Source organism: Anolis carolinensis, chromosome 6 (genome assembly GCF_035594765.1).
Source record: "Anolis carolinensis isolate JA03-04 chromosome 6, rAnoCar3.1.pri, whole genome shotgun sequence".
In the NCBI taxonomy this organism is placed as follows: Eukaryota; Metazoa; Chordata; class Lepidosauria; order Squamata; family Dactyloidae; genus Anolis; species Anolis carolinensis.
In genome coordinates this window covers 75,711,906-75,739,190 of record NC_085846.1, presented here as the reverse complement: position 1 = coordinate 75,739,190, position 27,285 = coordinate 75,711,906, and the positions used below count along the sequence as shown (strand labels likewise).

At 38.0% G+C, this 27,285-nt stretch overlaps 1 protein-coding gene across 4 annotated transcripts in view; it reads left to right on the top strand.

Moving 5' to 3' along the window:
- The window catches only part of rarb (retinoic acid receptor beta), a 436,563-nt gene that overhangs the window by 47,578 nt on the left and 361,700 nt on the right, over positions 1–27,285 (top strand). The window contains exon 1 of one of the 4 annotated variants that reach the window (XM_062957203.1): positions 22,936–22,956. The exons of the other annotated variants lie outside the window; for them this stretch is intronic. The gene's annotated coding sequence lies outside the window, so the exon portion shown is untranslated. Of the gene's footprint in view, positions 1–22,935; positions 22,957–27,285 lie in introns of those variants that run through there. 4 annotated transcript variants of the gene reach the window in all.

The window sequence follows — 27,285 nt, the reverse complement described above, 5'->3', positions numbered from 1 at the left end:
TTAAACAACAAATTAGATAAATCAGATCAGGGGAAGGGGAAAAAAGGAAAAGTCGCAGGAGAACTCCCCAGAAAATTTAAACAACTGAAAGAAGATTTAGGTTTAATAGACATATGGAGACATCAACATGCAGAAGAAAGGGATTTTACGTTTCTTTCAAACAGACATCTAACTTTGAGCCGAATAGATATGATATGGGGGACAAGAATAATAACAAACCAAGTAACCAGAGTTAAAATACTGCCCAGAACGAACTCAGATCATGCACCGATAGAAATGGTAATAGAAAGTAGAGGAAGGCGAGAGAAAGAGTATAGATGGAAACTAAATGATGTACTGTTGAAAAATGAATTTGATCAAAATAAATATAGAAAGCTGCTAGACGAGTATTTTAAACTCAACAGACAGGAAGACACCCCAATAGATATAATATGGGATGCCAGCAAGGCATATATAAGAGGATTCTTGATCGAGCATAATGCCAGGATGAATAGGTTAAGACAAGCTAAACATACTAAGATTTTAAAGGAAATGGACAAGTTAGAATCTGAATTAAAAGTGAAACCCCAGGACAAAGAAATTAAACTGAAAATAGAAATTGCTAAGAAAGAACTGGATGCACTACAGGTGGAAGAAATGGGAAAAAAACTGAAATATATCAAACAACATTATTTCGAGAATGCGAACAAAGTAGGCAGATGGCTGGCGAGGAGGCTAGCAAAAAAGAGACAGGCAAATACAATAAGTAAAATCCAAGAAGGAGGAAAGGTTTACTATAACAATGAAGGGATTGAAAAACAATTTATCAAATTTTACGAAAAACTGTATTCTGAGGATAAGATTTCAAAAGAAAAAGTAACACAATATCTGGGGAAGCAGGATATCCCAAGGATTACGGAAGATCAGAGGGAGATTTTAAACAGGAAAATAACATGTGAGGAAATATACAGGGCCATCAAAAGAATTCCATCTAATAAGGCACCGGGACCGGACGGTTTCACAATGCGGTATTACAGAACATTTCAGGAGACACTAGTTAAACCATTACAGCAGGTTATGAATAAAGCTCTAGAAGAAGGGAAAATCCCAGCTACATGGAAGAATGCAAATATTACACTGCTTCCTAAAGATAAAGCAGATAATACTAACGTAAAAAGTTATAGACCAATATCACTGTTGAATGCTGATTATAAAATCTTTACTAGCATTCTGGCAGCCAGACTTAAGGAGGTACTAAAAGACAGGATTAAAGAAGATCAGGCAGGCTTTCTGCCGGGCAGACAAATGAAAGAGAACATTAGGAATATTTTGAATGCTATAGAATATTATGATAAAAATCCACAAAAGGAAATAGCTTTTCTATTCCTGGATGCAGAAAAAGCATTCGACAACGTTAATTGGTTTTGCATCATGGAGATTCTCAGAGAAATGGATGCTGGATTCTATTTTACAAATGCAGTTAAAGCAGTATATTCTCAACAAACGGCGAGAATAATAACAAATGGACATCTATCTAGTAGCATAAATATAGAAAAAGGCACAAGACAGGGCTGCCCGTTATCCCCGTTATTATTCATCATGACATTAGAGGTATTACTAGAATCAATTAGGAAAAACAAGGACCTCCAAGGACTAAGAATTAGAAATCACTGTCATAAAATACGTGCTTTTGCGGACGATTTAGTTTGCCTGATAGAGGACCCCTTAAAACAATTTAAAACATGGTGGGAGACAATTATGAGCTTTGGGGAAGTGGCAGGACTAAAGATTAATCGGGAAAAAACAAAAATATTAATAAAGAATATGTCACAAAAGAATAAAGAGAATCTGCAAAAGGCAACGGGCATAGAAGTAGTAAAGAAAATAAGATATTTAGGGATAGAGTTAACAGCTAGTAATGCGCAGTTGCAAAAAAATAATTATGAGAAGAAATGGAGAGAAATGAAAGATAAAATGAAAAGATGGGGCTTTCTGAAACTCTCTTTACTAGGAAAAATAGCAGCAGTAAAAATGAAGATTCTGTCCGAGGTATTATTTCTATTTCAGAACATACCAATTTTGAGAAATAAAAGAATTATAAGAGGCTGGCAAAGAGAAATAAACAAATTTATTTGGGAAGGTAAAAAAGCCAGAATCGCCTTTAAATACTTAAAAGATGATGTCAGGAGAGGTGGCATGGGTCTCCCAGATCTTTTGCTGTACTATGAAGCAGCAAGTCTAAGTTGGGTCAAGGACTGGGCAAATTTAAAAGAGAGCAAAACTATAGATTTGGAAGGATATGGCTTAAATAAAGGGTGGCACAGCTACCTGTGGCAGGAGAAAACGAGAAAAGAAAAGAATTTCAAACATCATTATATAAGAGCAGCGCTGATAGAAGTATGGGATAAGTACAAGAAAAGATTCTATACTAAGGTTCCGTTGTGGTACTCACCGATAGAAGCAGAACATAAGAGGGAATTACCCAGGAGAAGATGGCTAACGTATAGTCAGTTGTTGAATATAGGGAACCAAGAATTTAGTCTGAAAAGATATGAAGAAATAAAACAACTAGAGCCATCAATGACATGGCTAAATTATTGGCAAATAAAAGAAAGTTTTAAAGAGGACAACAAAATAGGATTCGAAATGAGAGAGACCGGTTGGGACAGAATGCTAAAAGTGGATAGGAAAACAATAAAAATATTATATCAACAACTACTAATTTGGGACACGGAAGAAGTGCAGGTCAAGGAGGTGATGACGAAGTGGGCAAGAGAGGTAGGCCACACAATTAGCATGTCAGAATGGGAAAGAATATGGAATAAAAACCTAAAATATACATATGCCGTAGAAATTAAGGAAAATTGGTATAAGATCTTCTATAGGTGGTACCTTACTCCAGATAAACTTGCTAAAATGAACAAAGGAAAAGGGGTTGGTAAATGTTGGAAATGCGAGAAGCATATAGGAGACTGGATGCATATGTGGTGGAAGTGTAAAAAAGTAAAAAATTTTTGGCAGATAATACATAGAGAAATGGAAAAAATAATTCAAAAGAAGTTCGATGTAAAACCAGAATATTTTCTATTCGGGATACTAGATTTTAGGTGGGACTGTAATACAGAAAAACTCTTCATATATATGGTGACAGCAGCCAGGATATGTCTGGCAAAAGTATGGAAAACAAAAGAAACACCATCGAAAGAAGATTGGACTTTGAAACTTTTGGATATCCAAAATATGGATCTATTGACTCAAGCGCTTAAGCAGGACGGCGCCACAGGTAGAGAGACAAACTGGTCTCAGCTGAATGAATATATGAACAAAGAAAATATGATCTAAATGTAATAAACAGTAAGAAATTAACTTAAGACTCAAATGTAAATAAGGAGGCTGCAGCAATGCTTATTGCATAAGGGGATGAGGGTTTGCCATGCAAAAGGACTGGAAGGAAACGGGTTTTTTTTGTGTTTTTTTTTTCTTTTTCTCCTTTGTCCTTTTTCTTTTCTTTTATCCTTTCTCTATTTTAATTATATAATGTGTATGGAAAACGCATAAATAAAAGTTCAAAAAAAAAAAAAAGAACCATGCTGACTATAGTGTGGCATGTGACCTCCCTAAATCTTAGGCTCAGAGCCTTTGTGGGCTGCACCAAATCCTTGTGAGGGCCAAATCCAGTCCCCGGGCTGCATGTTGTACAGACCTGCTCTAAAATGTAATACAAATTTGCTGTGACATTTGCTTACCTTTAAAAAAAACCTGATCAACTGAGAGCATAGGGTTGCCTCTGTCCACACATTAGTATTTAAATAAAATGGCTTTCCTTGGTTGTAATGCACCAATGAGTGTTGGTCTACTCATTTTACACATTTCCCTTTCCTTTTCCAGTGCTGCCACAGAAAGCACTTTCTTTTATTAACCCTAGTTTAATGTTATGCTCATATCTGGACAAATTGTGGTTAACCCTAATGATATCTTGTGAAGACGAGTCAATTGCAAAGTATGATTTGAGCTTTTGGTTTATCTTTTTAAACCATAGGCCCATCTACACTGTCCACATAAGGTAGAGTAAAGCCAGTTGAGGAGGAAACAATTTAAATGTAAAGCTGATTACATGGAGAGTCCTGGAACCAGGTCAAAGTTTGGACAATGCTTATATGCACTGCATAGATTGACTTTGATCCTCTTCTAGGATCCATAGTTATTCGCAGATTTACTTCTATGGAGGAATTGGGTTCCCCCCCCCCCCACTTTTCCTTGCTGCAATGTGCATGTGTAGATTGCAGATTGCTTGTCCCTTAATTGGTTTTGCCTGCAATGATGTTTACACCAAAGCATTATGGGCTCTATTTAAGAATAACTCCAGATTTTGCTTATCCTGGTTTAAAGCCTTTAATTCATGTTGCTGCACACATTTGGTCCGTTTGTCATTTAAACACTGTGTTTTTAAGATACCATCAATCAATATTAAGTGGTCACTGTAGATGTACCCTATTATTATGGATAACTACAGTTTTGGATTTAGATGTAATGATACATTATTGTCAATCATTCAAATCTGATCTCTTTGTAGCCATGTTGGAATAGAAGAAAGAAGGATGGTAGCACATTAATTTGATACTCATACTTGTGTTACGTCAGAAACAGCTTAATTTATTAAACACATTTAGGATAACATGCATGCAGTTTTCTCCTTTTTGAATGGAATCACTCGTGCTTGAATATTGTATGTATGTGTAGATTAGGAATTAATAGATGGGATTATTATTTAAAGAGTGTGATGGAAAGTTAAAAAAAAATCTGTGCCCAATGAACCCCTCTCTGGCTTGAACAAATGCAATGCCAATTTACTTAATAAAACTTGTTTCTTTTTTAATTATCAATTTTATTGAGATTTTTACAAGCAATGACTGACAATGCCAAAGCATAATTGGGAATTCAAGATGAGAGTACTATGAAATTAAAAGTTATGCAGATTATAACATTATGGGAACAAATGTATCCTTTTTATCTCTATAGCTGCAATACTTCAAAGTTCAGTCTTCTGGCAAAGTTACTAGAAGACAAAATTAATTTCCCTTTTACTTGATTAACTTCATCATTTCTGTCTGTAGAGATCAGTTCCCACTATTTATGTATTTTGCTTAAGACAGCAATTGCCATTTGAAACAGTATACTTAGAATTTTTTCCCATAGGAGTTTATTCTGATTAATTTAGAATGAAGTCATCATAGTAGAAGTAAACAAGGAGGAATTACTGGTGAGGATGGGAGCAGGAGAATGAAGGGAATTTTATGAAAAACCATTGAGAGAACAAAAAGGAACTTTAATGCAATTTCTGATCGAGTTGAGCAACTTCTTAATCATAAATTAATCTGGTTTTGTATAGAAAGGAATGTTCTAAATAGTTAGAAATGATTTGCATCTAGTATGTTGAGTAAGTAGCTGAAACATGAAAGGAAGTAATGCTGGCTTTTTGGGTTACTTGGATATGAGAGTGAAGCCAACAAAATTTAATAACATGTGACCTAGATATGATTTGTGTTGTGTGCAGAACAGAGGTGGGAAATCTGGATATTCAGAGTTCGTTGGACTTTTAACTGCCTTCATCTCTGAATGTTGGCCATACTGACGGGACCTGATAGCTGGATCCAACATCTTCTGGAAGGCCACAGATCACAAATGATTATCACAGAGGATTCATTGTGCATGGAGGTCCCCAACCTAAATAGGTATTTGATTTATTTGGTGGCAGGTAGCAAAAGTGAGCAGTGTCCCTCATTTGTGACATAGAAGTGTAGGAGATTGTCCAGGACCTTATCTCCCATCTTTGTTTTCCTGTATTAATAAGAGGCAAGCTTAATGTTTTAAAGAAAATGTGCCCTAGTTCAGACTTTGGGAGACTTGACTTTTTAATTCTTTAATCAAAAAGAGAAGACCCCACAAATCCAAAACTCGGGCAGAGAGAAAGTGCAACTATTTCAGTGCTGTATTAATTTCAGTGTTGGACTAGGACACTTGGAGATCAGGCCATGAAAAGCTATTAGGTGAACCCCTCTTAACAGATTCTGCCAAGAACAACCCTTGCTATTCTTGCCTTTTGTTTACTTTTGCATACAGCAACAACAACAGATATTACCAGAAGAATGTACAGAGGGGGAAAATTGGACACTTTATTCTACTTTTGGATGCCAGCTATTTAATAAACATTATGATGCAATCTTATAGGCAGAGGTCCTCAAACTTTTTAAACACGTGGCCAGTTCACTGTCCCTCAGACTGTTGGAGGGCTGGACTATAGTTTTTAAAAAAAAAAATGAAAAAATTCCTGTGCACACTGCACATACCTTATTTTGAAGTAAAAAACAAAACAAAACAGGAACAGATACAGCCTCAATGTTAATAATAATCATAATAGTAATAATAATCATCATAATAAAAATAATAAAGAGGATTGGAAGAGACCTCTTGAGCCATTTAGTCCAATCTCTTTTTGCCTTTGTGCATCAAAACATAACCAAATCACCCCTGACAGATAGCCACCTAATAATAATACTAATAATACTAATAATAGTAATAATAATACCATAATAAACAGGGTTGGAAGAGACCCCTTGGGCCATCTAATCCAACCCCCTTCTGCCTTTGTGCACAAAAAGCACAAGCAAAGCATCCCCGACAGATGGAAGGTGCGTGTGAGGCGAGGGAGGAGGGGGAAGAGGTGCACGCCTTTCCCTCCTCCTTCGCCTTGTGCGCACCATTCCCGCCTCCTCCCTCACCCTGTGCGCAATTTCCTTAGCGGCGGTGGAGGGGGCCACGACAGCGAGGTTTGTCCCTGCAGTGGTGGGTCTCAACCCGAGGAAGGCACGCACTGGGCGAGGGAGGAGGTGAGAAAAGCGCATGCGGGGCATGTCAGGAGGCGGGAAAGGCACGTGCCTTTCCCTTCTTCCTCTGTACGTGTCTTCCTTGGCGGCAGTGATGGGAAAGGTGTGCGCGGGGCGAGGGAAGGGGGAAAGGCGTGCACCTTCCTCAGTGGAGGAGCAGGGACAAACCTCGCCGCGGTGGGGACAAACCCACAGGACAGGCAGTGGAGGCAAAAACATCCAGCAGGCTGGATAAATAAGGGTGAACTACAACTCCCAGAATCCCCGCTTAGCCATGAAAAGCTACTGGGTGAATCCCTCTTAACAGATTCTGCCAAGAAAAACCCTTAAATGCCGTGTTGTTGCCCTTTGGGAAATCCCAGAAGAACTGGATTCATCCCCTAGCCCAGAGTTAAACAAGACATATGCTGACGTGACAAAAAGTTGGAGTATGGTGGAACAACCACTGTGCTACTTTGAAAGACAGCTGCAGAAAAATATATTGAAGTGTAGTCCTTATCTGGGAAAATGCTACTTTGAGTTAAATGGGGATTAAGCCTGCATAGACATGTATAGGGTGATAATGTAAATCTCATCCTTACAGGATTTGATGAGCAGTGATTTGTTTAACGTGGAGTTGATACTGATATGAATACATCTATACATTCAAGCAAGATCATTTTGCTTTTCTCAAGTAGTTTAATTTTCAGGGTACTTTGTGAAAAGAACAGTATGTGGCACTGAAAATAATAAATCAGCCCCATATTCCTACAGAAGCTGGTGTGCAGAATGGATCAAAGCCATTGAGGATGGCTGTGCTAGATATTCTGACCATGTTTCCAGTTTAACTCATATTATCCTTTGTACTGTGTTTTTCTTTTTTTTCTTTTTTTTTTGATGCTTGAGGCTCTTCTATACTGAAAGGTAATAGCGTGTAACAGTTTTCCATGTTGCAAGCTAACACGTTCAATTTCTTTTTACAACTGTCAAATTTTCACACATGTATATGTTGTTGATATGATTTTTTCCCCCAGGTCATTTTATTATGGCATTAATTCAGTTTATTTTATTGTGCCATTGCACAGAGACTTTGAACAAACTTATTATCTTCTTATATATAAAGATGTGTGCAAGTGACAGTAAAATAATGCTTAACGAAGAAAGAATCAAATCACTGGTTCACATATTGGAATTAAAACAAGACTTTTTAAAAAAAGAATCTTTTTTCTGGCCACAGGGACAACCTTAGAGTTCTTTGTTGCATCTAAAACTTTAGTAAACTTAAATGAATTGTAAGATAATATGAATTATATTTGAGTCAAATAAGCTAGGATAAAACTGTGGTTTATGATACTAAATTGTAGTTTAGTGTTTGAAGTGCTCCATTTTCTACCTTTTCCCTAAGATTTTTTAAAGCAATAAAAAACATGTTGTATTCAAGTTTCCTGTCTTGTTTTGTAAATTGTGAAGTTTTTTTTCCTGCACTTCATGTGATAATGGCTACAGCTTTGGGGTACATTTTCATTCTTCTTTTCCTATTTCCTTAGTTAATTCCCTTCTGCAGCAGTTTAAAACGATACCCCTTTAGGTCTGACATCCTGCCAAAAATTATTCTAGATTTCCCACACTGATGGTGAGCCATATGTTAGCACTAATTATATAAATGAGATATTGTGTAAAATGGAACACTCTTAAACACTTAGTGCTTTAAGGAATTATACAAATGAATGCTATCTCAAATAACGGCTGGAGGAGGAAGAGGGAAACTACAGATTTTGAGCAGATGTTAATAGCTTTTCATGGCTATCCATTGTCTTTATTTTCTAAATATGAGAAATGCTGATACTTTGAACACTTGCTAGACTCCAAAACTAGTGAAAGAATAGCTTTTTATGCTCATAGAAATACAGAAGATTCATTAAGGCATTTTAAGTTGAGTTAAAAATCTAGCCTTGTACGCGCAGACCCAGTGCCAGTCATATACTACTATCCTGCTTCTAAGTAAGGAATAAGCAGGATTGCCAGAAAGAGAGAAAGTAAGTACGAGAAAGGTATATGTGTATAAGTCAAGTATAGTTTGGGCATTCTTTATCTAAAATGTTTGGGACCAGAAGTGTATTAGATTTCAGGTTGTTTTTTTAATATATATTGGAACACCTGTATTTGCATATGCATACATTAGGAGATGAAACCCAACACTAAACAAGAAACTCATTTATGTTTCCTGCACACCTTATACACATAGCCCAATGTAAGTTTATACACAATAATTTAAATATAAACAGAACCATTAGAAAGCAAAGATATCTCTATATCTCAGACAATTTCAGATTTTTGAATTTTTTCGAAGTCCCTAAAAGGAATGTCCAACTTATAGTGAATAATATGGTGATGATGATGGTGATGAGTCCCAGCAGCTAAAGAGAGTCACATTGGAGAGAGATGGCTAATAGCAATTACAAGCAGTATCCTAAAGAACAAGATGGGTTCTTTAGGTTTGTTCTTAAGTTTAATTTGTTCGTAAGTTGGAACAGGTACATTTTTAAAGTGTAACTCCAGCCTATATATATGTGTGTGTGTGTGTACGCTTTGGATACCATAGGGAATGGTTAACACCCCTGCGGGGTTTGTTTTGCTGTCTGGGTGGAGATAGATCCAAGATCAATCAATAAATCGTTATCGTTTCTTGAAAGCAATAGTGTGGACATTGATTCTGTGCGGTTCCTTTTTCAAACAGGAGGGCAATCCAGCATCCTCCAAGCTAATATAAAGTTAGGGCAGGTTAATGCTAAAGACATTTAAAGCAGCTTGGGTGCGACAGCACAGAAGGGAAGATCTCTCTCACTTCCTGTTTTCTCACCTCCAGGTTAACCCAGCAGCAGCAGTCAGAAAGAGACCAAAAGAACAAAAACACACAGACCAGTCTTTCACTTCCTAATATAGAAGCTTTTTCTTGTCACAAAACAACACTATTGCGGTATTTAAAAAACAAGGTTTCTTCTAACATAAATAAAGTTCATCAAACTTAACTAGGCATGCCTTATTTTTGCCTAATTAATTCAAGGCTTTATCTTCTTTTATCTGTCTTTTGTTGATGATTCCAACTACAAACAATCCATACATCACCAGCTTACAATGACCACAGTAACTCCTTCGTTTTTTGCCCTTGGCTCTCGGCTTCTGTGTTCACACGCTGGACTTCTCTCACACGCGGGCCTCAGCTTCTCTCACCTAGCTGGCTGGGCTCTTCTCACACAGGGGCCAACAACTTCACAGGCACACCTGCTTATAAAAATTGCTGATTTTTCTGAGTCATTGCACCATTTTAACATTTTTTTCAGTGTAATTAATATATATGTTACTTTTCAATATCTCTGACAGTTCTTAACTATAAGTCACTTGTAAGTTGAATGATTGTAACTTGAAGACTGACTATACATCTTTTCTTGTTTATACCTCTCCTTATATTTATTTATTTATTGGTATTTTTCTAGTATTTTCCAGACCAACTATAGCAGAAACGACACCTGATATAAAATATAGGCCTGTGACTCAAACACCATCACTTTTATTCTTCCGTAGTTTTAAAAAATATCTTTAGCTTGATGAAGAAGTCAGTGGCGCTTCAGAAGTTTACACTACAGTATTAGTTTTGTACATTTCGGTTTGCTTAGTATTTTGGATTATTTTGCTGTTTGTTCAGCACCACTGAATATATTTCTTTCTAGTATTTTCCTGTTAAAAACTGGCTGAAATGTGACCTACCTTTGCATTTGTAGAATCCAAGCTCACTGTGTTTAGAATAACTCATTTTTTATTATCAAAAGAAGGCTTTTGAATTTTCTTGTGTAGCTTTGATCTTCTGGGGAAAAAATTAGGTTGGAAAATGTGTGACCTGTACAATCTACCAATTTAAAAATACAGTTAACCAGAAATCATTCATCATGTATGCTAGTCACCAAAGCTCAATAAAGTTCTGATTCTGCTGCCTATTTGGGATTGCAAAAACAGGGGAAGCTATCTGATTGCATTCAGCTTTCAAGGAGCCAAATGACTTGCAGGCTTGGCATAGTGCCTAACCAGCTTGATAATGAAATTGTTCTAGCCAGGAAAATTCAGTTTTGTAACTTTCATGTTGTGGATAGCTGGTGTTGTCTTATTTTATGAATGGTATGCTTAAAATAATCTTTGCTATTTATTGTACATGTTTCACAATTTTGTAATGAAGAGACCCCTGTGAAGAATTCACATGTTGCTTCTTTTTAACAGCTTGTTCTCTGCAAGTCATTTTCTTACCTATGTCTTGCATGTTTATTATCTTTTTATTAGTGTAAATGCTATAAAAAAGCTCTTCTCCTGCTACAGTTACAAGTACTTTGTGTAGACAATGAAATTGAAATATCTATCTATCTATCTATCTATCTATCTATCTATCTATCTATCTATCTATCTATACACCCTATTATGTTATATCATTTTACATATCAAAACTGATGTTTGTGGCATGAGTCTTTTGGTTAAAAGTAATGATGCAAATGAATCCAACAAAAATGAAATGACACATGATTTGATACCATATTCCTTTACACTAGCAAAAGGAATCATATTAATGGACTATAAGTCCCTACAATCTTAGCTGGGATAGATAGTGATGAGATAAATTGAGAATTGTAGTCTAGCAAAATCTGGAGGGAGGCACACTTTCCTTCCACTGTTACGAGTACAAGTTCTACTGTAGTAAGCTTTCCTAATATTAAAAAGCTTGGGGTAAGAGTTTTACAGGTGTTTAGTTATTTTTTTGTTTTAAATTGGTTTTATTGTTATTGTATTGCATTTGTATTCATGTCTGATTTTATTTAGTTTTACTTATTTGAATATGCTATTTTTATCTGTTTTATTTGTTCTGTTGTCTTTGGGCTTTGCCCTATATTAGCCACTCCGAGTCCCCACGGGGAGATGAAGGCGGGATAGAAAAATAAAGTTGTTGTTGTTGTTGTTGTTGTTGTTGTTGTGGTTGGTCCAGAGGTATTAACTCTGTATCACTTAGAAAATGCCAGATAATTACCCAATCCTGACAGTATCCTACAGTGCGTCTGAAAATTGAGATCCATCAATATCTGGTCACCAGATATTGAGTGCCACTGATGAGCTACATGAACCAGTGGTCTGACTGGGTATAAGTCAGTTTCCTCTATGGATCCAATGTGCCAAGTACACTGAGAGTGCTACTCTCAGTGTACTTGGTAGGTTGTGTTTGGTTTAGACTAGTCTCTATATCTCAGCTTAACTACCTCATCTTGTTGTAAGTACTGTACTGTACAGAATATTTTTATGCTAATGGGATTGGAATGTTGCTCACATTTCCTCCTAGATAGGGTGAGATAAAGACCTAAGCAAAGCACACTAACAATTGTAACATTTCATCCAAAATCAGTTCTTTAAATCAAATCAGCTGGTTCAAAATAAGAGGGTTGTGGACTGTTATCTTGGATTTCGATTAATTCTATCTGAAAAAACATTCTTCTATATGAGCCTGCCTAGATTTTGAGATCTTTGGAGGATGTCCCTTTCAGGTATATTTAACGGGGGTGTGAAAGATGACCTTCTTGGTGGCTGCTCCCAGGATCTAGAATTCCCTTCCCAGGAAGGCTAGATTAGCTTCTTCCTTTCTCTCTTTCTATTAGCAGGTGAAACTTTTATGAAAACAGCGACTGGGAACTAATTATTTTATAAGGAAGGGGAAAATTATATTGTGCTGTGTGACTGTTTATGGATATATTTTAAAGGCTTTAATTCTTAGCTAGTTAAATTAGTAACCTTTTAAAAGATTTTTATCTATGTGCATTTTTGCCTGTACAGTAGGGCAGTACAAAAATAAAGTAGCTGTTATAGTTTAAATGTTGCATCACTAATTAAAAATTAAAGCTTTTCTTTCATGTGATAGAACTTTTGATAAAGCTGAGTGAGATTTACAGATTGAATCTTCACAGTCATAAGTAGCCACCACTGAGTTTAATCATGCTTATTTCCAGGTAACTCCATGGCAGTGCAGTCATGCTCCATAAACTTAATTGTTCGATTTTATTAGTGGTTTGTTTGTTTTTAGATGTCTATGTTTTATGATAGCTTTAACCACAATGTTATGAATGACACAAGAGCAAGATCTCTCTCTCCTGGAAACATGATTCTAACTTTTTTTTCAGAGCGTGGCTATGTCGGCTGTCATCCGGACTCTTACACTTTAAAAATGTATCCCTGCTAGTTCATGAATGAAATGCCTTTATAGCTCTGCGCCAACACACATACGTAACACAACACCACAAAGAGAAGATCAATAAAAGGGAAAATATTAAATTACTTTACCACTTAGAATTATGGCTATATGGGTTCAACTTGTCATTACTTGAATTTTTGAATTCAGTAGATTCTAAAGTTTCCCTACTTCATTTTTCTTTCAACTTCAGTGTAATAACAGGTGTGGAGGCATAAATAGATGCAGAACCCACTTGATGGAAATAGCAATGAGTTAAATTATCTTCTCGTGTTAATTGCTTCTTTCATCAGTCAAAACGGGTTCACTGATGTCCAGAATACTTTTCTGCAGAATATCTAAAGACCAGGAAACTGAAATATTCATGATGAACAAGTAAAAATAAATAAATCTATATGACAATTTTAGCATACACCTCAGTAGAAATGACTCATGCAATCCTTTTTAACCAACTCAGTTTACACCCAGGAATTAACTATTAAAATCAATGAGATTTAATTTCTGATTTACTTCCTGGGTTTTAAAAAAATTAGTGGGTCCCAAGTGCTGAAATTTGGACAAAGGAGGGGGGGGGCTTTTTATAAAAAGAAATTTTAGGGGCACATGCCACTTGCAACCCACACTTTCCCAACTTTAGATTAAATGCACATATATTTTTAAATTGCTTGTTATTTTATAAATGCCATAAATCTTGATTAGGTCTAATGAGGAAGGAAGGCTTAATCATATTACAGTGCCAGTTCCAATGACCACTCTTTGTACAGGAGAATACGATCCATTTGCTCTTGTACAGTGAATTCAAGCAATTCATACACAAGTAACAGTTTGCACATCAGACCAAAGCACCATTTCGCCATAGACTTTTGGATCTCTTGGATTTCAAAGAGTGACTGAAACAAATGCGTAACTCTTCTATTACTTTGGGATGCTTAAATGGATTAGAGAATGTCCAACCTATTTTGGGACTTTTTCATTAGATGGTTTGCTTCACTAATTAAGGTTTAATACTTTAAGTAGGAAGAGCAAAGTGCAGTATATTGGTCTGATTGGTTTAGAAATAGCTTGCACATCTCAGTACTATTAAGAAATGCATTGTGGATTACACTAGAAATGCAAAAGGAGAAAGGAGAGAAGTAATTCACTCACCCTTTTCTTCTTCCCCTTTGTAATGTTGGAAAGCATCTTATTCTGCCTGAGAAATCCGAGTATTTACTGCAGTTCCTATGCAATAAATCATGGATTTAGTTTGAGTTCCTCTGAAGTTTCATAAAAAATCCTTGACCAGCAGAGGGCTTCTCTCCCTAGAAAATGATCTTTTGTGATGGGGATTCTCAGAAAAGGTGGGGCAAGCATGTACATTTTAACATTTCTCCTTCTTCTGATCACTGTTTAACGAGGTAGTGTTTTTTTTTTTTTGAGGCCACAGAATTGACTCTAGTACAGCAGTATAACCTTGGGGCCTGCTCTTGCAGAATACTGATCTATGAGGGGATGCCCAGTATGTCTTCTACCTTTTTGTTTATGGACCATGACATTACTATATGGGCCATGAACTCTATATTCTTATCTGTTAGCACTGTTCTTAACAGATGTCTTGATTATAGTCATGCTTGGGCTCGTTAATCTTACTTTAGGACTGAGAAACAGGCTTGGTATGAGGGAAAGCTTGTTAGCATTGTTGATAATTCAACTAGGTTGATACCTGTACCATTGTTTTTATCTTTCACATATTTGTGAGGGGAATAAAATCATTGGACTCCAGCAGGATTCAGTGTGATATGCGAATAAGGTTTCAATAACCAGAATTTAAATACAGGCAGTCCCCGAGTTACTAACATCACATTTAAAATTACTCATAGTTAAGAACGGAAGGGAAATTCACTCCTGAAATAATTGTCATGGGAAAAGGGTGTCTCAGCTGAAGCTTTGTCACCTAACTTTGTTTTCACATATTTGTGAGGGGAATAAAATAATTGAGGTCCAGTAGGGATTCTCTCTCTCTCTAGATAGATATGGCTGGAGTTACACTTAAAAAAATGTACCTCTTCCGACTACAAATTCAACTTAAAGACAAACCTGTCTTGTTTGTAACTTGAGGACTGTCTGTAAAGGCATCTGGACCATTTCTTCATTTTCCTCTTATCTTCTCCATATGGCCTACTTCACAGAATCAATAATAATAATAATTGCATGTACATAACAACACAGTACACATACACATTAGGTCCAAGTGTCTGAGATTTGTCTGTGAATATTGGGCTCTTCCCAAGGGCCTAAGATATTGGAGATATTTTTGTAGAATGTGCGCAGTTCCGAAAGTGCTTCCTTCTGCTGCATGTGGATTGATGTTCTTTCCAAATTAAGGCATTTTAAGTGCTATTAGATGTTTCTTGGAATCTGTTGTTATTATTATTATTATTATTATTATTATTATTATTATTATTATTATTTTATTGTATGACACAGCAAAAAAGATAGATATGCTGGATTTCGTTTCACAAAATCACAAGTCGAACACTTCCCAAGTGTCTAGGACTCTGTGATGTATTTTCAGATGATGCGTGCAGATCCCAGTAGGGTGGCCTTTTGCAGTTGGCAGATCGTAATTTTGTCAATGTCTATTGTTTTCAAATGCTGGCTGAGATCTTTTGGCACGGCACCCAATATGCCGATCACCACCGGGACCACCTGCACTAGTTTCTGCCAGAGTCTTTGAAGTTCAATCTTGAGGTCCTGATAGCGGCTGAGTTTTTCCTGTTGTTTTTCATCAATGCGACTGTCACCTGGGGTGGCAACATCAATGATCTTTTTCTTTTCCACAACTGTGATGTCTGGTGTGTTGTGTTCCAGAACTTTGTCAGTCTGGATTAGGAAGTCCCACAGTATCTTTGCGTGCTCATTTTCCAATACTTTTGCAGGGTTGTGATCCTACCTGTTCTTTACTGCTGGGAGGTGGTACTTGAAGCATAAGATCCAGTGAATCATTTGGGCCACATAGTTGTGCCTCTGTTTATTATTATTATTATTATTATTATTATTATTATTATTATTATTATTATTTTAAACACAACAAGATGAGTCCACAGCAAACACTCTGCTGGCTGTTGTACTGGATCACACATCGGACACTTTCAAAGTGTCTAGGACTGTGTGATGTATCAGCGAATAATGCGTGCAGATTCCAGTAAGGTGGCCTTCTGCAGCTGGCAAGTGGTAATTTTGTCAGCGCCGATTGTGTTTAAGTGCAGGCCTAGGTCTTTAAGCACTGCACCGAGTGTGCTGATCACCACTGGGACCACCTTGACTGGCTTGTGCCAGAGACTATTATTATATGTTACACGCCTCTCCTAATGGCTTGAGCAGGGATACAATAAAGTCAAAGCAAATGAACATGAAATAAATTCAATAAAATAAAAAGATAAAAACTCATCATTGTAAAACATACACTAAACACAGAGTACAAAATCAACATATAGTGGTAATAGAATGCAAATTCAAAACTCCTGATTCAGTGTTGCCTGGATAGGCCAGCTGAAAGAGATAGGTCATTAATTGTTTTTAACAATCTGATAACACATTTAGTTGTTGGATCTCTTCCAGCAGGTCACTTCATAGTCATGGGACAGCCAGTGAAAAGTTTCTCTGGGTGATGGTCACCAGTCGGGTTCTGGTGTTTGGAGTAAGCGTCCCCCAGAGGTCCTCAGTGTTCAATGGGGTGGATTGTATGGGAGAAAGCAACACTGTAGGTAACCTGGATTCAAATCATGTAGGGCTTTAAAGATCAAAACCAATACTTGCCCGGAAGCTAATTGGCAACCAGTGGAGTGACTTTAATATGAATGTAATAAGGAGCTCCGGTGGTGAAGTGCGTTAAAGCGTTGAGCTGCTGAATTTGTAGACCGAAAGGTCCCAGGTTCAAACCCTGGGAGCAGCGTGAGCGGCCGCTGTTAGCTCCAGCTCCTGCCAACTTAGAGGTTCGAAAACATGCCAATGTGAGTAGATCAATAGGTACCGCTCCGGCGGGAAGGTAACGGCGCTCCATGCAGTCATGCCGGCCACATGACTTTGGAGGTGTCTACGGACAACGCCGGCTCTTCGGCTTAGAAATGGAGATGAGCACCAACCCCCAGAGTCAGACATGACTGGACTTAACGTCAGGGCAAAACCTTTATCTTTTACTAATATGCTTAGTTCTAGATGTTCCTGTAATCAATCTGGCTGCCATGTCTTGAACTAATTGGAGTGTCCAAATTTGGTGCAAAGGTAACCCAATGTAAAGTGCATTGCAGAAGTCTAACCTTGAGGTTACCAATTTGTGCACTCACTACCATGTTTGGGTCCTCCAATTCTAGGAAGGGGGGCTGCCGCTGGTGTATCACCTGGAGCTGGTAGCAAATACTCCTGATCATCATGTCTAACTGGACTGACATTTGGAGAGACTGATCTAGGAGCACTCCCAAGCTACGAACAGAGTCTTTCAGGGGGAGTGTAACCCCATTCAGAACTGGTTGACACCCCTCCATCCCCAGGTTAGGACCCTTGATGGCAAGTCTTAAAATACCTGAATATGAAGTAGAAATATAAAACCTCCTGTATGCTATATAAATCATAGTGTATTAATATCATCTGAAATTAGAAGAAAAAGAAAAGTAATTTTCCCACTTCATGTTATGGTATTAATTACAAATAATCAGTTACCTGTAGTTAATGCCTGCTCACAATAACTAAGACATATGTAAGTTAAACTGCAGATTGTGCAAAACAAGTTGTAACTCAGCATTACAGTTGTAACACCACTCCTTTTACCATTTACCTGTAATTATATTCAACTATTACAGTTACAGTGTGTTAGGCCTCAATACTCAGGTTACAGTATTTAAAAACACAGAAATTTATTTATTTATTTATTTATTTTATGGTATTTCTACCCCGCCTTTCTCACCCGAGGGGACTCAAGGCAGCTTACAATAAATAGGCAAAGATTCAATGCTTGAAAACAATACACTAAAACAGCAGTTCATATAAAACAAATAACATGGCAGAGTAAAAACACATTATACAAAATTTAAAACATATCCAAGATATGTTTTATAAATAAATATCAGAATGCAAAGGGCCATAAGTCTGTGTGAATGTGTTTTAAAAAGTAACTAAAAGGCAACTGGTTTTAGTTGCTTTTGAATAATAAGAAAGGAATCACTTAAAATTTCAACTACAGGAACTACTGTATTTTGTGAGAAAGGGTGTTAATTTGTTTTTTAAAGTAACTTTCCATGCACTCTGCCACTCTTTATTCAATAATATCAGACATGTTCATGGGGTGTGAAAGAGATGGAGAGCAGTTTCCTTGGGGCTCATCAAAAGGCCAACTTATTGGTTTGGCAGATTGGTGGACTCCTGTGCTGCTCCCAACTCCTTCTGATAACTAGACTGCTCAATTTGGGCACAGCAGTTTGCCATTGTGTTTTTAGTTTCCGCTGTGCAAGTTTGTAAACCTCTTTCCATATTGTTGCCATCCCTGCTGGAAGCATTAAGAATTCTGTCTATTATGCCTCTTCAGTGTCATATGACACCTTTGGGGTATAAAATAATGTGTATAGGTGGTATTCCAGTTGTCAAAATATCCTTGTAAGGTACAAATATGCTAAGGATCTCATGCTGAGCAGTTGTGAGCAATGTGGCCTTACAGCTATTGTCAAACTGCAGACTACAGCATCCCTCATAATTGACGCTGTTGGAGTGGATGGGAGCTGCATTCAGACAACGTCCAAAGGTCCATAAGGTGCCCACCCCTGATGCAAGAAGAACTCTTGCTCCTTTGCTCTTTGAAAACATTTTTTTCTGTCATATGTGCATTGTTTTGCCATAAGCAGCCAGAGGGTAAGGGGTTGCCATGGTCATCTGTAGGTTTTGGTTAAGCTGGAAGCTTCTTTATTGCACACAGTTTAGGAAATCACTGAATAAATAGCATGGGTTCTTTTGCATGGAAGCCAGGGTCACAGTCATCAAACTAGTTACCTAATCTTTATTGATCAGATCAACCAAGCAGGTCAGCTGGAACAACAGCCATAAACAAGCAAAAATAACCTGACTTCTTTTGAACTCTAATTCTTAACTAATACGTTTGCATAGTTTGCCTTTCTTCTAAATAGCTGAAAGATGTATCCATGAAATTCCACATTTTGGTTGCCGCCCCACCCATTTCACTTCATTTGAGCAAGTTTGAACTGTCTTTTCGCCAAGAAAGTATGAGATGGTGCACGTTTTATTGAATATTGAAGTATGATTTTGAGCAGAAGTGGTGGTGGGAATAGTCTAGCATTTTTAAGTAATGAAATTTAATAAACGTTAATGTTATTTATGATATTGTAATCCCTGTAGATTTAAAATACAGTATGGGTTTGTATGTGAAGTGAAATCCTGTGCATACCTGCTCAGAAATAAACCTCACTGAGTTCTTTTAGGTAAGCATATACATGATGATCTTAACTTGTTGTGACTGCGCCTTCAGGGACTGTGGATGATGGTGGTGGGATCAGGAGAGGAAGGAAAAACCCTTGCGAGGAGGGCTCGTTGGAGGATTTGTACAGAAAGAGAATTAGGGACCTCAATGGGGAGTCTTCTGAGGAAGATTCAGATGGGGAGTTTGTGGAAGAAATGGATGCTGGGGAACAGGTGGTGGCTGAGGAAGTGGGCACTGACTGGGCACGGGCACCGGAGATGCCTGGGGAATTGGGGCCCATGAATACTGCTGAACCTTGGGTATCTTCAGAAGCAGATCCCACTTGGTCTGTTTGGAGGAGGGAGGATGGATTCTCAGGTGTGGATGGTGTTGGGCGTGGGCAGGATGATTGGAATTCTGATGAAGAATTAGGCACGCCTGATCCACGAGCTTTAGCTGTGTGGAGTTCTGATTCAGATTAAGGATTTGGGACACCTGCTCTTTGGGTGTTGGTGTTTGGACACCCAGGGAGAATTGGGATAAATTGGGAATGTTTGGTCACTTCACTTTGCGTGTGGCAAGGTGTTGCTGGGCACCATTGGGATTCCTGTACGTGTTAAAGAAGACTGGACTGGAACTTTGCTTCAGATGTAAGTTTATCTGGATTGCTCTGCAACGGAGGGCTGGAACTGTGTGGGTTTTCCTGGACTGCACTGTTATTACTATTTTTAGCTGCTGTTGCTTCCGTTGCCTTGGCTCTTTGTGCCATTTCGTGGACCTTGAATTGATGACTACAACCTCTGGACCTTGGACTGGAATTCGACCCTGTTTCTGCCTTCACTCTGATTGGTCTACCCACGGCTCTTGACTTCTGGCTTGCCTCCTGACCCTGCTGCTGTCTCCTGTCCTGACCCTAGATCAACCTGATGACGTCTCTTTGCTTTGTCCCTTGAGCTCCTGGCATTACCTGCACTCTCGAAGCGGTTTGCTGCTGTTCCTGCTATTTCGATTCCAGACTGGTTTGACGACATCTTCTTGCACTGTCCCTTTAAATCCCCAAAGCCTGTTGCTTGCCGCAGTAAGGGCTTGGAGCCATACCTTCCCTTTTGCACCGGCTCCAAGTTTGTTTACAAGCTCCTTTGCCTGGTTTTGGTTTCTGTTTAGAGCTTTGTGTTAAAACTGCTAGCTTGTGACTATTGGGAGTTTTTTGGGAGTTTCCAAGTCTTTGTTTTGTTTTGGCTGCTTTTCCAAGCCAACTTAGTTTGTTTAGAGCTGAATTGAAGCACCTTTTGTTTAATCTGGATGATTTGCTTGGATAATCCGGTTTGTTTGCTAAAGCATACTTTTTGATATATTTTTGTTTGGACTGCTTTAAAACACTGAAAGTTAAGTGTTTAAAGCCATCTTTTGTGTTTGTGACTATTTTTTGGGCTATCTCTTGAATAAACTCTGTTTTGCTCTCAAATTGGCGTCTGACTCTTGACATAACTCAAATACCTTTTTGATATTATCATGCTGTCCAAACAAACAAACTGATTACACATAGCTATACTGTAGACTTATATGCTAATATAATAGCCAACGTACTTACAATATCTTGAATGGTCAGTTTAAAACATCATTTATATTTTTAAAAGGCAAATTTGTGTTAGTTTGTTAGTGAGTATGTCTCTCACTTAGGCTGAGCTTTCAGAATCCTAGGATGATATAACGTTAGTGCTCTAAAGTGGAAATGTTGTTTAGGACTGAGCATTTGGAATTCTGAGCAAGAGAGTTTCTCGGCTTCCCTAAACTACATTTACCAAAATTCTGCAAAAGCAAACCAGGTGATAGGAAAACACTGGCCTGTGCTTTGGAACTCGTGTGATATCATCACGAGATAACTCATGGGGAGCGCTAAGAGTAGTCAGTGTGTCTTTTAACAAAATTGTAAAACCATTAAAATAGCATCACAAACCATGCTGCTTTCTGTGCTTTCTAATGTAAAAGGATGCAGAGTGAATGCCAGCTAGTCACAAAATCATGGTTCCTCTACATTACTGTCTACTTTTGGTGGAGTGAGGTGGAAGGAAGATGAATAACAAAGTTGACAAGTAAATACATGCTACATAAATATGCATAAATCCTTTACCATCTGCCACATTGTCCAATTTGAGAAGGTTGTCTTTCAGTGTCTACCACATAAATCAGTTTAAATCAGTTTTCCCCAAGCTGTATCTTCTCTAATGAATCAGTCAAAGATCCCTGGTCTACAATAGTGTCTGAAGAGCTAGTAAATAATATAGGGGATGTGGTTTACTTAAAAAAAAAAATCTAAAATAGAATATGCATTTAGTCAAGATTTACTTTGCTGTTTACCGACTCAAATGGATTCAGTGGGATTTGATCATAGAAGTAAATTACCATAAATAGTTGTTGGCTAGTGGCTTTGCAAAACAATTTAATATGATTTATATGGCATATAGAAAAATATGATTGTAAGTAGGCGTCTTTCAAACTGTTGGTTCTTCTCTGCATTTCAATTCTCTTTTATTTCTACTTTGCCATAATACTTTATAACATACCATTAATACTTTTAGGTAAAATGTCTGGACAGTATTCAAATGATTAAGTGCAATTTATTCCCTTGATAAACAGTTATATCTTATGCATCCTGATACAAGTAGTGTAGGAAGCAGAGAGTGTAAAAACCTACCTTGAAACTATAGATATCTACGTCGGTGCTTTGCGGACAGAATGCATATAGTGGAGGCCAAGACATCAGTGGCTACTAGTCAGGATAGGCTCATAGAATTAGAAAGCGCTCATGAACCATTGAGTCCAATCCTTCTCCATGTAGGATCTCCAGCTAAAATACCCTAGCAGCTGACTGCCCAGACATTTTTTTAAAAACATCCAAAAGGGAGGCCCTGCTACCACTCCGGACAATTGGTTCCATTTTTTAACTGCTCTTATTGTCAAGAAGTTACAACTGAAGTCTTCTATAACTCTGGAGCAGCAGAGAATGGGTTTGCCCATTCCTCGCAGTGACAGCTTTTGAGGTGATTAAAGAGTTTAATCAACTCTATTATTAAAGGCAGACAATCACTGGGAAGTACAAACTGGAGAATCTAGCGAAGAACAGAATGTCTTTGTTCTGATTCGCCATAGTTCTCTTTGGATTCTCATAGCATTCTTATTCATGTGGTACAGGAAGTAGTAACAGGATCAGATATATATGTGCGTGTTAAAAAAAACCTTATGGTGTTAATTATTATAAGCAGCTGCTGATATAAGTCAGCAAGCAAGCTTGGACCACACCCGGTGGGGTATAACTGTATGAGTTTTTAGAATACAGTTGGTGATGGTTATGCTGAATGTGCAATGACTGACAAGCAATGCTCTTTGCTATGAAGAACTGTGTAAGTTTGTTGAGTTTACTTCATTTTTGATTTTGCAACTCTGCTGAAAAGAGTAAAGATTTTTGTTCCTTTTTCCTCTTGTTTGTGTGTCTATTGTTTTGGACCTGACTGATATTTGCTTATGCGCAACAGTTTTTTTGGTTATATTAGGCTGGTCTGATAAGTTTTGGGGGAAGTTTGTAAATTGGGTTTGGGAGTTGAAGGAGCAGGAATTGCACCAAAGCCACAATCCTGGCTGCACATGGACCTTGGCCCACTCCTACCTGAGAGTTAGATGGAGGACATCTAACTAAACAGATTGATGCACATTTTAAGAAAATTACTTCTGCTTAAGTTTACCACACTTCATCTAACTTATTTTAAAATAATCTATAAAATTTAAATATACTAAAATGGCTTTTGTATACTTTTTGAATGGAATTCAGGTTTAATTGAAATGCGGATTTCAGTTTTTCTAGGGAGAATTTTCTCAGTGATTTATTGCCTGATTTAGCATGCATTTGTTCATTTAGATAGGGTTACCATTTATGTATACAGATTATAAAGCCAAGAGTGTTGATATTTCTGGTCCCTAGTTTCCATATGAATAACACATAGGTTAATGATACTTAACATGGTTCATAGTGCTGTTGAATATTATCATTTGTGAAGTACATTAAGAAACCTAAATAGATGGTGCTAGGTAAATGTAGAAATAATTGTCTGTACTATGAATTTAATTTAACATAACTCAAGGGCATCTGAAGATGTTTCCTTGACCTAATATGTGAAAAGAATAAACCCCACCTTATAAATTAGGTCATCTGTTACTATTTTATAGCTTGAATGGCAGGGAACAGGAACAAAAAATATGCCCTGAAACCAATTTGAATGTTACTCAGACAAATAAAAGGGCTGAAGCAGTTGCTGACCGCCTCTTGACAAACAGCTGGAGCCAAAAATGGCCATTGAGTTGTCGCTTAAGGACTTAATGGAGGAGATCGTTCAAATCAAAGAAACCATAAACAGGGTAGATGGAATTTTACCCAGCTTCAAATTAAGATAGCCCAGATGAAAGTCAGCGTAAATGAAATTAAAGCGAAAGGTGAATGAAGCTGAAAGAGTAGCTCTTGTATGTGAAACGATGAATAGCTTATGTTAAAGGAGACACCTAATTGAATCAAGAACAGTCCTTGGAAAGCAAGGAGAATTAGGAGCTAGCAGGAATTAAGTTTTAAGAGAACAGCCAACAAATTGCACGTATGTAAAGCTGACACTAGATACTGTTTTGCTTTTGTAACACAAGCTAATCCTGGGTTCCTGTGAGTTTTTTGGGCTGTGTGGCCATGTTCCAGTAACATTCTCTACATCTATGGCAGACATCCTCAGAGGTTTGTTCACAGGCCTTCAACAACACATCAAGCCAATCCTGTTTATACTTCAAATATTGAGATTTCACACTGAGTCAGGCGATGGGTTTATCAAGCTCAGTATTGTCTACACCAGTGTTTCCAATTTTTTTCAGCCCTTTTTGAAGCAAAAGTTTCTCATGGAGCGCCAAGAAATGTTTAGTGTTTAGTTCTTGTGGGGCCCCAATAAATGTTTAATATTTAGTTCTATCTGTCTATGTTCGATGAAGCATATTACATACAATGTGTATACAGTAGGAGGAGCAAGAGGAGGAGGAGGGAAGCAACACAGTGCTGCTACGTGCTCTTATGTCAGGCCGAGTGCAGGAGGAGGAAAGAAGAGGAAGGAAACAGCACAGTGGTGCCTGGTGCCTTGATGCAGATTCCTTCACAATCACTCACAGAGCCCCAAGGGCTCCGCAAAGCACACTTTGGGGACCCCTGATCTATACTAAAAGGCAAAGGTTTTTAGATAGGAGTCTTTTTCAGGAAAGTGAACCCGGAACCTCAGCAGGCAGAACATGTACTATCCCAGTGATATTTTAGGATATAAATGCATATCATACTGTTTGCTTGGAACTTGGTGTATATTTAATAGGAAAATGACAGAAATATTTCATGATATATTATAGCATTGGTAAGCTGTTGTTAATCAAATTTGCTTCAAAAATGTTGAAAATAGTAGAGGCCTTTCACACAGCCTTAACTCCATTTTCCTAGTCTTCTCCACTTAAGAATAAGATGGAATATTTTTGTACTCACAAGCACATCCTCAACATATTAAAATTGATTAGATTTCATTTTTGTCTTACTCACCCTTATATGACTAAATCTATTTGCTGCAATTCTTAATGTAAACAGGAACTATTTTTATTGTCATGACATACCTATTTAATTAACACAGCCTGTGCAGCTACTGAGTGAACCACCTAGCAATAAAGTCATAGACTCAAAATGTACAAACAGTTCCTTTTAATTAAAATGGCAGCACAGTGTGCTTTAAAGATGGAAAAGAATTACTTTTACATTTTTAAGTGGTTCACCAAAAGTCAGCTACATAAGCAGAAGGAAACAGAACTATGTCTTGATAGTCTAATATGGTCTGAGTTTGAACTCTGTTGTGATTCATCTTAATACTAGGAACCGCAAGTATTTCATTTTGATAATATTAGGGAGTTATATGCCATTTTTTTAACAAGTTCTGAAACTTTCTGGCAGAAAAGCAACATAACAATTTCAAAATGGTTGTATGGTTATGATCTATAAAGCCCTATATGGTTCAGATGCAGACCATTTGGCAGATTGCATTTCCCTATACAAACTTGTCCAGGCTCTGAGATCCCCAGGAGAGGCCTTCCACAGTTGGTGATAATGCTAGAGAGGGCATTCTCAGTTGCTGCCCCTAAGCTCAAGGAACTCCCTTCCCAGGGAGACCAGAATGACCCCCCCCCCCCCGGTAATCGAACCAAAGCAATAAACTAAATGTCAAGACCCAGGCTACAGAACACCAATAACCATGCGCAGAGGCCGGATTCTATCTAATATCTTTATTATAGGAATATATAAAGTCAATAAAAACAAGTGAAGAATATAGTTCAGAAGTAGACCTTTCAGGAAAGGTCAAATATAGTCCAGGAATACAATGTCCAATATGTGATATTAGAGTCCAAAGTTATAATCCACTTGACCGAAACACACACTATTTGGCAAGCAATAGTGTGGGGAACTGTCCATAGTCTTTCGAGGCTTAAGGTAAATCCGAAGGAAACTGGAAAACAAGGCTTGAAACTAGGAAGCAAGGTCTGTATTTAAAACGCAAGGCAAGGCAAGACTTGAAACTTGGCAAGATCAAACTTGAAACAAGGCAAACATGAAACAAGAACTGAGTCCATAGAAGTCCGTGGAACAAGGCAAGGCTGGAAACTTGATCCGGGAAACAGGAAACTGGAGTACGAAGTCTACACACGATCTCACTCCTCAAGCTGACGAATTGACTCCGCAAGGTTTCCTTCGCGGCAAAACACCTAAATAGGGTCTCGTTTCCCGCCAGAAGAGCACTTTCCCTGGAGAACTAGAAGTGAAACCCAACTCTGTCCAGATGCATGACTCCTTAGAATTTCCCAAGGGAAGCAGACTTAATCAGCTAATTGTTTGGCTGCGATTCTGGCGCTCCGGCGATTCGCCTCCCTCGCTCCTCTATCTCTATTATAATTGTCCTTTCGAGAAAACGAGGGAGAATTCTGCCCAAGGCTTGTTTGGCTGACTTCTTGAGGGCAAACATCCTCCAGGTGCAGAGGCTCCGATTCTGGCTGAACCGGTGGAAATCCCATGTTTTCCTCTTCGTCTGCCACAATAGTACTAGGAACGGGACTACAAGGCCCATGAGACATCACATTAAAACCTTTTTATTCAGGCAGGCTTTAATTTTTTTTAATGACCCAGGGGATTTATAGTATTTCAATTATTTTAATAGTTTCTAAGTGTTTTAAGTGAATTTAGCCAACGGTTCTGCCCCAGCTTACCTGTCCGAACATATCTCCCTCTATGAACCATCTCGGAGTTTAAGATAATCTGGGAAAGCCGTGCTCTGTGTCCCACCTTTTTCGCAGGTGCGATTGGTGAGATGAGAGACAGGGCCTTCTCAGTGGTAGCCCCTCAGCTTTGGAACTCCCCCCCCCCCAGGGACATTAGATCAGCCCCCTCCCAACAGTAATTTGGCAGAACAATGGACCTGGAAGGTTGTGACCAGAACTTGCTAAGGGATCCTTTTATTAGAAGTTGTGTAATATTTCTGTATTATTGGCTGGTATTAGGTGGTAGTTTCCTCTTCAAATCCATGGACTGCAACCCAAATTGGGGTAAGGTTTTTGGTCGGAAGCCACCAGGAGATGATAGAGCGAGAAAGATTCTCCAATTTATGTGAGTAGAGGGTGGGTTGAAG